Source organism: Tenrec ecaudatus, chromosome 1 (assembly GCF_050624435.1).
Source record: "Tenrec ecaudatus isolate mTenEca1 chromosome 1, mTenEca1.hap1, whole genome shotgun sequence".
Lineage (NCBI taxonomy): Eukaryota > Metazoa > Chordata > Mammalia > Afrosoricida > Tenrecidae > Tenrec > Tenrec ecaudatus.
In genome coordinates, this window is record NC_134530.1 from 203,712,542 (window position 1) to 203,723,924 (window position 11,383).

Here is an 11,383-nt window from a genome sequence, read left to right on the forward strand (position 1 = left end):
CTGGAACTTCTGAACTGGCGCCATTGCAGTTAGGAATCATAGATGGATTAAAATCAGGCAAAATGTGAATCCGGGTTGTAGCCTCTTGCCATATTTGTTTAATCTCTATGCTGAGTAAATCATCAAAGCAGCTGGTTTATGTGAGGAAGAGAACAGCATCAGGATTGGAGGAAGGCTTATTATTAGCCTGTGATATACAGATGACACAAATTTGCTTACTGAAAGTGAAGGGGAATTGAAGCATGTGCTGATGAAGATGGAGGATTTCTGATTTCAGTGTGAATTATAACTCAATTTAAGTAAGACCAGAATCCTAAAAATTGGACCTATATAGGGAAAAGTTGAAGCTGTCAAAGATTTTGTCTTAACATGGGTCCACACTCAGTGCTCATGGAAGCAGCCATCAAGAGTTCAAAAGACTAGTTGCATTAGGTTAAGTCAGCAGCACAAGCTGTCTTTTGAGTACAGAAGATCGGGGATGTTAGTTTCAGACTAAGGTATGTCTTACCTAAGCCATGGTGTTGTCATGTGCATTACATGCATGTGAAAGCTGGCTATTGAATAAGGAAGAGCATAGAAGAATAGATGCATCTGAGCTGTGGTACTGGAGAAGATTGGAATACCATGGACTACCAAAGGGATAAACCAAGATTCATTGGAAGAGGCAAGGTCCGACTGTTCCTCTGGGCACGGATGGCAAGACTTCATCTTACGTACTTTGGACCTCATGCCAGGAGACAGCATCCCTGCAGAAGGACCTCCTGCGTGGAGCAGTGGAAGTATATCTAAGGAGAGAACAGCCTCAATGAGCTGGATTGACACAGCGGCTACCGCCGCCTCAGGCATAAGAACAGTGTGAGGATCGCGTAGGAACCTACAGTGTTTCATTCTGCTCTGCTTAGGGTTGCTATGGAAATGACTCAACGGCACCGAAAAACAACACCAGGACCTTTATACAAATTGATGCATTTCCTACATATTTTATAATGTATATGGGGGTCCATATATGATACATGCACCTCTATGTGTTTTTATTCATATATAGAATGAGGAGAAGAAAACACAGAAATTTTTCAGTGAGAATTTTAGATTATGAGGGAAATAAGGCTATGCTACCATTTCAGTGCCCTTCTGGTTCTTAACTTTGTTTTGATTCAGCTTCTACTCGTAATATTGTGGTTCAGCCTTACATCAATATTCCCATTATGTTTTCCTAGCAGCAATAATAATTTGCATTCAATGCAGCTCATATTCAAAATTGCATGACTTTATATTCTTACTGCGAAGGGCTACCACTTTTATAGAGTAAGCATGTACCTCTTCCCCACACTATTTTGGCCTGATATTAGAAAAGTATTGCCTTGAAGTCTGCATATTGGAAAGAAATATAATGTTTCCTTTCCTTGTCTATGAAGAAATGAAAGCTGTTAGCACATTACTAAAGAATAACATATATTAGCAATGCATGCATGACATTGAAACGGAACACCTTAATGATTATCAGTAACAAAGGTGTATGATTTCTGTATGACTTGTCAAAAGCATTTATTCATATATTTTTAAAGTACAGCCAAAGGATATTTTAATAAAGGAGGCTATTGGAAGGTAATTTCTGGTTGTTGGTTTCAATCTTAGCCACACTTTATGAGACTAGTAATGGTTGAATGTTTCTTAATAGCATGCAGGGCTCATTCTAGTAGCAATACTGTTGCTACCCTGCAGAAGCCTGACACGGAGTCTTGGTTGAAATTAATTTAGATAATTAAATTCTACCTGTGTATCTGGCTTCTTGCAGTTCCCAGCCCCGTTTTTGCAATCTTCTATTACTTCCTGGTTTGAATTGATGACTGCGGTGGCCCAGTAACCGAGGCTGCATATGGCACGGGAAATTAGTCACTCTGCTCCAGTTACAGTTAGGGTATTATAGCAGTATCTAACTCCATTTTTCATTTAGTTGTATAATTTGTGAAATAGAAACACCTTTTCTAGTTTCTGGTCAGCTGGGAAAGCAAAATCCCTATGAAAACCTGTAGCCATTCAATTCCAGAGACCATATCTGCTCAGCGAGCTGAGCACTAGCAGAGCATTTTCTCTTCAAAGGTAAATGCACAGAGTATTGTGTACTTCTAAAGAATTTACCCTGGCTACGGGCAAAGAGACACCTGATGAGTGGTGGTGGTGCTCTTATATCAGTCAGGGGCAGAGCAGACTGGCAGCCCTTTGTTCATCCTAGCTTGATGCCTAGATCGTGGCCAGAGCCGTTTTATGCCTAGGGCACATAAAAAAAAAAGAATTTAAGACAAACTTGGAAAAAATTAATTTGTACTAGAATAAATCTTGAGAAACCGATTAAAATAGCAACCTGCTTTTCATAATTGGGATGATCCCCATTAAGGTAACTAGTACAAAGTTGTGCCTTTAATATGTACTTAATGAATAATGTATGAAATGTGGTTCTTAATGCAAGCTCAGAAAGGTCATATACTAAATCTTTAGGGCAGATGTTCATATTGGTCCTAAATTAAATTTATTTATTTAAATTTAGTGATTCTAGTACCAGTTTATTTCTTCTTTGGAAATAATTGTGAAGAAAACACAACACTTGAATGATATTGGGAATTGTGCTCTTCCACCCCACATCTGTTCTTTTTCTTGTGCTAGACGCTGAAATTCACACTTCACCGAGATTGAAAAGCATAAACTACTCACAATAATACAAGCTCTGTCTTTCCTTGACATATAAGGTAAAGCAAAGGCTATTTCCTTCTTTTAAAAGAATGTGTGTGTATGTATGGGGTATATATATATGTCTTAGATGCATATATATATATATATATATATATGTCTTAGATGCATTACTCAGTATCAGCCATATAAATAAATGTGAAGTTCTAGTGAGTTTGGAGGAAAAGTAGCATTATAAAAGGAAATATATAGGTTTGACTAATATTTCAAAGAATTTATGTGGACCTCAGTCATGGATAATATTTCAAAACCTAAAAGATTCTGCATATAATTTTAAAGAATGAGCATTTTAAAACAGTTATTTACATATACAGAATTAGAGGTATATAACTTACATAGACAAAAATGTATATTTTCTAAGTATATCTTCTCTAGCAAAGCATATATATATTCATATATATTCTTGTATATAATAAGGTTTTCAAAGAAGCTATAGTCTATATCTATAACCAAAAATGCTATAATGGAGGGAATTCTTACTCATAGCAATCCTGTAGTACAGAGTAAAGCTGCCCCACAGAATTATCAGGGCTATACCCTTTAAAGTAGTAGGTTCTTATGTCATTTTCCTGAGGAATGACTGGTGGGTTCATTTGCTGGCCAGTTTTTAGGCAATCCTTAAACACTATGCACACAGGGATCCATCCTCAATATTAAATTCAATAATCAGTCAAACATAGTATTTTTCAGATCCTTATTTAAAAAATCCCTTAACTCCAACTTATTCAAATACAGTGAAAATGATTAATTTTTCTTCTCTTAAAATTTAAAAATCTTAAACAATACATATTTTGTCTTTGAAGTAAAGATGTATCTGATTTTGATATGTCTACTATATAATAGAGGACATTTTTATTGTATGTATGTACATGAATGATCGTTTACCTGTATTAGTGTATATCTTTCCATCTTCCCTTTTGGGTAAGAGGAAACTTGTAACTCCATGAAAACTTTAATCCTCCCCCCTCAAATTTAGAGGAAAATCTAATGTGGGTCAAGGAAAAATGTGTATCATTAAAGAGAGAGTGGAATTACCATAATAATAAACACCACAAAAGGTTTCATTAAAGCAATAACTGATGACATTCTGCACTATAATTGCGTCATGTTTCCCTCTGGTATGTGTCTGGTGACATAAGTGTGTTTTCAGGTATCAGTAGGAAGATGCTGTTCTTCCTCGGTTACAATCAATGGAGATCTTAACCAGATCCAAATAGAAAACATATTCTAGGCTTTCGCTTATACTTGTAACTAAAGGTGGGGAGGATACCGTAGACATTCACAGCAATCCCATGCCATTGACAAGAATTAAAATACATTCTGTTTTCTTGAATTTTAGGTCTGATGTTATTCAAAACCAAACTTGGAATGATTTTGACATTCATTGATGTTGACCTCTCATAAAGGATTTGGTGATCTAACTTATTCTTTTTCATATATAAATGAGAATAAAATTTCTGTCATGAGGTTGAGGTCCTGTTTCGTTAATTCATATAATTTTAATTTTAAAAAGCAACTACATGCTCTGCCTTGACGTAATGTGCATCAGTAAGTCTCTGTTCCCTGTCCATCTGTCACCAGTGGGGCTGTGGTGGTGTGTGGGTGCTCTGAGGCTGGAAGCCATGCCACTGGGCTTTCAAATCCTAACAGACTGACAGGGAGAGCAAGCTCCAGTGATGCTTCCAAACGAAGAACGCGCTTGGAGGAAAAGATCGGTTCATTTCTGAGGGACTAGCCATGGGAAACCTGATGGAAAGCAGATTTTATGTTGATAAAATGCCAGAAGTTGAGCCCAGCATGAAAGAAAGCACTCAAAATACAGCCAGAAAAGACCTGACTCAAAGTAGAGTTGATCTTAATACTGTGGCTAGAACTAAGCTCTCAGGACCCTCATCTGCTGGAGGGGCAAGAATCAAAAGGAGAAGCAACAGCTACAAACATTCTTTAATAATCTGATTATGAAATGCATGAGGTGTAAATCTAAGAGCATGGAAGAAGTCAAAGATGAAACGGAAGCCAGAAAGAATTACATTCTATTATTAGTAGGCCAAAGTAGGCTAGGATGATTCCTTATTAATTGGATGATAATATGGTTTATTATGCCAAGAATGACAAGTACAAGGAGAGTGGCCTCATATTCATCACCAAAAAGAACATTTTAAGATATAGCTTGACATAAAATACTTTCCATGATATGATAATATCATTCAAATGTACTTATCTACCAATAAAGTCAATTAATTGATCAAACATGCAATCAATAATTGGAATGTGAAAGTTGAAAACAAAGATAAAGAATCCATTGTTGGAGTATTTATGCCCTTGGTGATATAAATGAAGCTGGAGATCACATGATAGAAATTTGGATAATCAATAGCTTCTTAATTACAAATACCCATTTTTCTGAAACAACGTAAATAGTGACTATATACATATTGTCAGATGCATTACACAGGGATCAATTTAGCAATAACAATGGAAACTTTATGAGTTATAAACAACTTCAAGGCATCTACCACCACCACCAACATTGAAACAAACAAACAAAAAGGCTAAAGGCCTACCGTGATAAAACCCAAAACTGTTCATCTGCAAGTGCAGTCTGAAGAAAATGAAAATAAGTATACAAGAGCCCAGGCACAACTTTGGGTATATTTCACCTGAATGTAGAGACTTGATGCCTTGAACATTAGTTACCAATGGCCAGAAAAATTGTGGAATGACATCAAGAGTGTCACTCACAAAGAAATCAAAAAGTTATTAAAAGGACAATAAAAAGAAAAGAACAAGATGGATGAGAAAGGATACCCTGAAACTTATTCATGAATGTAGAGTAGCTGAGATGAATGGCAGAAAATATAAAGTAAAAGATCTGGGTAGAAAATTTCAAAAGGCAACTCAAACCCAAACCAAACTCATTCTCATTAAGTTGACGCCAAGACAGCAACCCTGTAGGACAGGGGAGAACTGGCTCAGTGAGTTTCTGAGTCAACCTTTGTACAGGAGCAGAAAGCTCCATCTTTTCCTGTGGTACAGCTGGTGGTTTGAACGGTTGGCCTTGCAGATAGCAACCTATCCTGTAAACACTAAGTCACAAGGGATCTTCTTAAAAGGTCATGAGAGAAGACATAATAAAGTGTTATAATGACATGTTCAAAGATCAGTGATCATGAATTACAAAAGCAAAAAGTAAGAACACCATTCACATTTGTCAACCTGAAGGCATTGAAGAAAAATTTAAGCCTAGTTGAAGTGCTGAAATACCGAAGGAATCTATGGTCAACACATACTGAGTGAAGCACTAAGAGAAGATGGAAGGGATTCACTATACTAAAATTAATTGATCCAAGTTCATTATTTCAGGAGGTAGCATATGACCAATAACTAATGATATTGACTAAACGAGATCCAGGAAAGGTATCCCAAAATGTAGAAAATATTGAGCAATATAATTAATATCACATAAAACAAAGTTTTGCTGATGGTAACTCAACCACACATGGTTGAAGAGTTGTTAGAAATCCATGTGGATTCATAAAACGACATGGAACCAGATTACTGTTAGACTGATCTTGAGTGAAAGCAAAGAATGCTCCCAAAATATTTACTTATATTTTATTGAATATATGTAGATCATTAAAAAACTGACAGCAAACAAAACAAAGTAGACAAGTATTTCAGAATACTTGATTGTGCTTGTAGGAGTCTGGCTATAATCCAGGAGCAGTGATTTGCACAGAACAATGGACACTACATGGCTTAAAAAGCAGGACATGTATTTCAGGATTGTATCCTTGCACAATATTTATTCAATCTGTATGTTGAGCTATTAACCAGAGAAACTGGACTATATGAAGAAGAAAGTGGCATGGCATCAGTAAAAGTCACTAGCAATTACACTATGTAGGTGTGGTAGTCACCTAATCTGGTGTCAATTTAGGATTAAGAGTGTAGGAGTGGAGTCTAGGCTGTCGACCTGGAGATAGCCAATGAGACTTCTGTGGCATGGCCTTCTCCTGAGAATTCTGGGATCTGGTACTTCCTTCTGGGAGGTGGAAGACATCTTTCTCTTTATGCTATTCCCTGGAGACACTGCAGAAGACAAGACACATGGACACAACCAGACCTTGGAAGCTGACGAAGCCACAGAGAGACTCCTGCCAGGACTGAGATGCTTACAACGCCACTGGACTTTAGACTTTCTGCCCACTGACTTGTGACCATCCTGCATTTTGCTTCATTGCATGTGTTTTGTGAGTCTGAAGAGAACTTTATAGATTGATATTGGAAATATTGGCTAATATTGGATTTATGGACTTGATCTGGACTGGGCTGGGATGTTTTCTCAATGTTCAATTGCTTTTGTATATAAATCTCTTTCTTATTCACATATGTGTGTGTCTGTGAATTTGTTTCTCTAGTCTACCCAGACTAGTATAGTAGGTGCGACAACCTTGCTTTCTGAAAGGGAGGACGATGACACACTCACTGATTAATATGAAAGATTACAGACTTTGTAGGAATTACATCTCAATGTAAGGAAAGCCCCTCAAATCTCACACTGAACCAATGAACATGATCACAATAAATGGATAAAAGTTTTAAATTGTCAAGGATTTCGTTTTACTTGAATTAACAGTGAATGCTCATTGAAGCAGAAATAAAAAATAATGTAAGCCATGTATTGCATTAGGCTAACCTATTCCATAAGTCATCCTTCAATTAATGGTCAAAAATGAAGATGTCATTTTGAGGACCCAAGCTATGCTATTTCAAGCAACGTGTGTGCTGAACAGTAAAGAATGAAGACATTGCTACTCAACATTACTAAAGCACCATGGTCTATCAGAAGAACAACTCTCTCCTGGAGAAAATTGAGCCAGAATTCTCCTTAAAAGCGAGGATGGTGAGACTTCATCCTTTGTACTATAGACATGCTATTGGGAGAGACCATAAAACCCCCAAACTGTAGTTGGTTTTGACCTATATAGGTCACTATGTCAACCACCTGAGTCAACATGTTAAATTATGAAACCATGTAGATCTTTATGGGAGCACATATCTCCTGCAGAGGTTGGTGTTTTGAGCTACCAAACGTGAGGTTAGCAATTCAGTCCTTGCTTGAAGGCCCCACCACGGCTCCTTTCAAGAGAGACTAGTACCTTGAAAAGGACATCATGATTCACAAAACAGAGAAGAGTTTCAGTGAAAAGAGGATGCCCTTCATTGAGACAGATTGACACAGTGGCTGCAACAATGTGCTCAAACATAACAGCTGTGAAAATGATAGAGACCCAGGACCTGTTTTCTTCCATTTAACAGTGTTATCAGTCATAGCCACCTCGATTGCACCAAACAACAAACGCATCCAAACATGCTGTATTGGTGGAAGATAGGTTTAAATTATTTGACACAATAAAATAAAATTTGTATTATTTTAATAAATAAAATAGGTAAATTATGAAAACATAATTATCATGGATAACCATATCAACATTCTGAAACCTATACTGTATATAATATATGTTGCTTGGAGAGTCTATTATGTACAAGAGGACCCCTGGTGGTATAATGGTTTAGACATTGAATGGATAAAGGCAAGGAGAAAGATGACTTTTTAGTTTTATAAAGAGTTCCTGTCTCAGAAAACCCATAAGGCAGTTTTATCCTGTCCAATAGGGATGCCATGAGTCAGAATAATCTCAATGGCCAGAAGTTTTTACTTATTGTATTATGTAGAGAGTGTGAAAAATAGGTTTTGCTGGTTTCTTTTAAATCCTGGTCACTGTAAGTCATGATTTATTTTATGTCACTTGGGAGTTCTTTTTTGCTTGTGCTTTTTGTTCTTGTTGTTGATATTTTATATCCTGAGTACATATTTAATAGAGTTGTATAACTTAGACAATATCTCCAAATATCTGGCATTATTCAAGTTCTCTAGTAAGGGATCACAAGGACCCTCCACTAAGAAACAATTTGGATGGAATCAGCCACATCCATTTATTAAACAAAACAATATTTGAAGCTCTAGTTAATGATTAGTTACATTTAGAGATTTTTAATTTGCCAATTACTTAGAATCACATCCTTTCTTATATGTACCCCCAAATAGAATACGTACTGTAATGGAAAATGAGTTATTTGATGGTGAATGATTTGAGGACATCTTTGATTTAAGAGAGTTCTTTTTTTTTGTAAATCAATTCTCTGTGCAGAAAGCAATTGTTTCTTGTTCTAGCTAAATAAAAATTTAAATGACAGCAATTTCATACATTCTATGTCCGAGTGTCTCTTATGTCCTTCAATCATAGTGCTACTTACTCACTGCAAGCTTTTTCCTAGACTTAAAGGATAAAATGATATCCTCAAGAGTCATAGACGATCCAATAACAAATTTCAGAAATGCTCAGACTAATGTCTTATCTATAATGTAATGAGAATTCCTAAAATTAGTGAAATTGAGATAATAAGAATACAAGCAAATCTGAGTACAGTAGAAATTTTCTCACTATTTTTTACTGAACAGATCTGATTAATATGACAAAAGTAGAGTACCAATATGACCTCTTGAGTTTTTATCGCTCATATCTAGTAAATAAGTGAAACAAGCTGTCAGTTGGCCATCTGTTGGTGGCTTCCGTGTTGCGGTGATGCTGGAAGCAATGTCTCTGATATTTCGAAGGCCATCAGGACTACCCAAAGTGAACAGTTTGCAGCGTACACTGCAAATCTGTGAGCTTCGGAGGGAGCAGTCAATGAAAACTATGCGTCCTTCTGAAACATTTTTAGATACTGAATGGAATCTGAATGAGTGGAAACAGCACATTGTTAGGTATAGTGCCAGAAGATGGGCTCCTCAGGTCTGAAGACCAATGGAATGTGATTGAGGAGGAGCTGGTTGCTCAGAGTGGAATCGACCCCGGTGACTTGAGTGGCGTGAATCCTGTGGGAGTGGAGCTTTCAGGATCTTCAATCGCTGATGGGACACAACTCAGGGGAAGAAGAAACTGCTGCAAAACTTAAAAACCAAAAATTGAGAGTAAAGGACACACGGATCTTGGATGATTGAAAGTCATGAAAAGTGAAAGGAAACATGGAAAGACAGATATCCTGGGTGTTCGTGAGCGGAAATGAACTGGTGTTGGTCATCTTGAATCTAAAAATCTGATGGTTTGCTATGCAGGAAGTGACACAATTGAGAGGAATGATGTTGCATTTTTAGTCAAAAAGGACATTTCAAGATCTAGTTGAAGCACAATGCGGTATGTAATAGGATTATATCTATATGCCTTCAGAAAATCTAATCAATAAATGATATTTCAAAATGCTAGTTATTATGCAATTGAAGAATTTTACCAAAACCTTCATTCAATAACTGATCAAACATAGAAAAGATGCATTGATAATTATTTGGATTGGAATGTGAAAGCTGGGAACAAAGAAAAAGGAACAGCAGTTGGAAAATATGGTTTTGATGATCAACAAGTAGCTGGAGATCATATGGTAGAATTTTTCAAGATCAACAACTTCTTCATCGCAAATACCTGCCTCTTTTCAACAACACAAATTGTAGTGATACACATGGATTTCTCTATACGGACTACTCGGAAATCAAATGGACTACATCTGAGGTCAGAGATTAGAAATCTTGGTGGCATCGTGGTTACCCATTAGGTTGCTAACTGCAGGGTTGGAAGGCCAGAGGAATCACCAGCCACTCTGCAGAAGGACAGGGCTTTTTATTCTTGTAAAGAAAAAAAGGACAGGGCTTTTAATTCCTGTTAAGAGTTAAAGTCTCAGAAACACACAGGGAAAATGATATCTTCCTGTCCTATGGGATGCTATGAGTGAGCATCAATTTGATGGCATTTTTGTTGTGAATAGACTATGGAGAAGCTCAATACAACCAGCTAAAATCAGGCCAGGGGCTGACTCTGTAACAGGCTATCAATGGCTCATATCCAAATTCAGGTCAAAGAAGAAAAACATTAAAGCAAAGACACAAGAGTCAAATATGACCTGAAGTTTGAGAACATCTCAAAAATGGATTTGATGCTTTAAACAGCAGTGATTGAAGGCCTCATGAGATGTGGGAGGATATCAGGAATATTATGGTTCATGATGAAAGCAAAAAGTCACTACAATCTAGAAAGAAAGGTGTAGAAGTAACAATCTGTTGTTAATTTGAAACTTAAGAGTGAAGAGGTGGTGTTTAGCCTGTCAATCAGCTTGCAGCTTGATAACCTCATTTGGAGGTGCTAAAGAGATAAATAGCTCCTTGGCGTGGGACACACACTCACTCCCTCGGAGACATTGCAGCTGACAAGACACATGAAGCTACACTAGTGCCCTGAGCAGGAGGAGTCACATGGAAATCCCTGTCAGCGCTGAGATACTTACAATGCCACTGGATCGACAAGACTTCCCACCCACGGGTCTGTGATCTTTCTGCAGGCAGCATCATTGCATGTGTTTTTGTGTGTCTGAAGAGGACTTTATAGATTGGTATATGGGCTAATATTGGATTTATGGACTTGATCTGTATTGGTTGAGATGTTTTCTTAATGTACAACTACTCTTTATATAAAGCTTTTATAAACAAACGATGTCTATGAATTCATTTCTGTAGTCAATCCTT

General features: G+C 37.0%; 1 non-coding gene across 1 annotated transcript; it reads left to right on the forward strand.

Moving 5' to 3' along the window:
• The first annotated feature begins 2,136 nt into the window (after positions 1-2,136).
• On the forward strand, positions 2,137-2,282 carry LOC142437872 (small nucleolar RNA SNORA48). The gene has a single exon (XR_012782379.1). It is a non-coding gene; the product is annotated as a small nucleolar RNA SNORA48 (small nucleolar RNA).
• Positions 2,283-11,383: the final 9,101 nt, after the last annotated feature.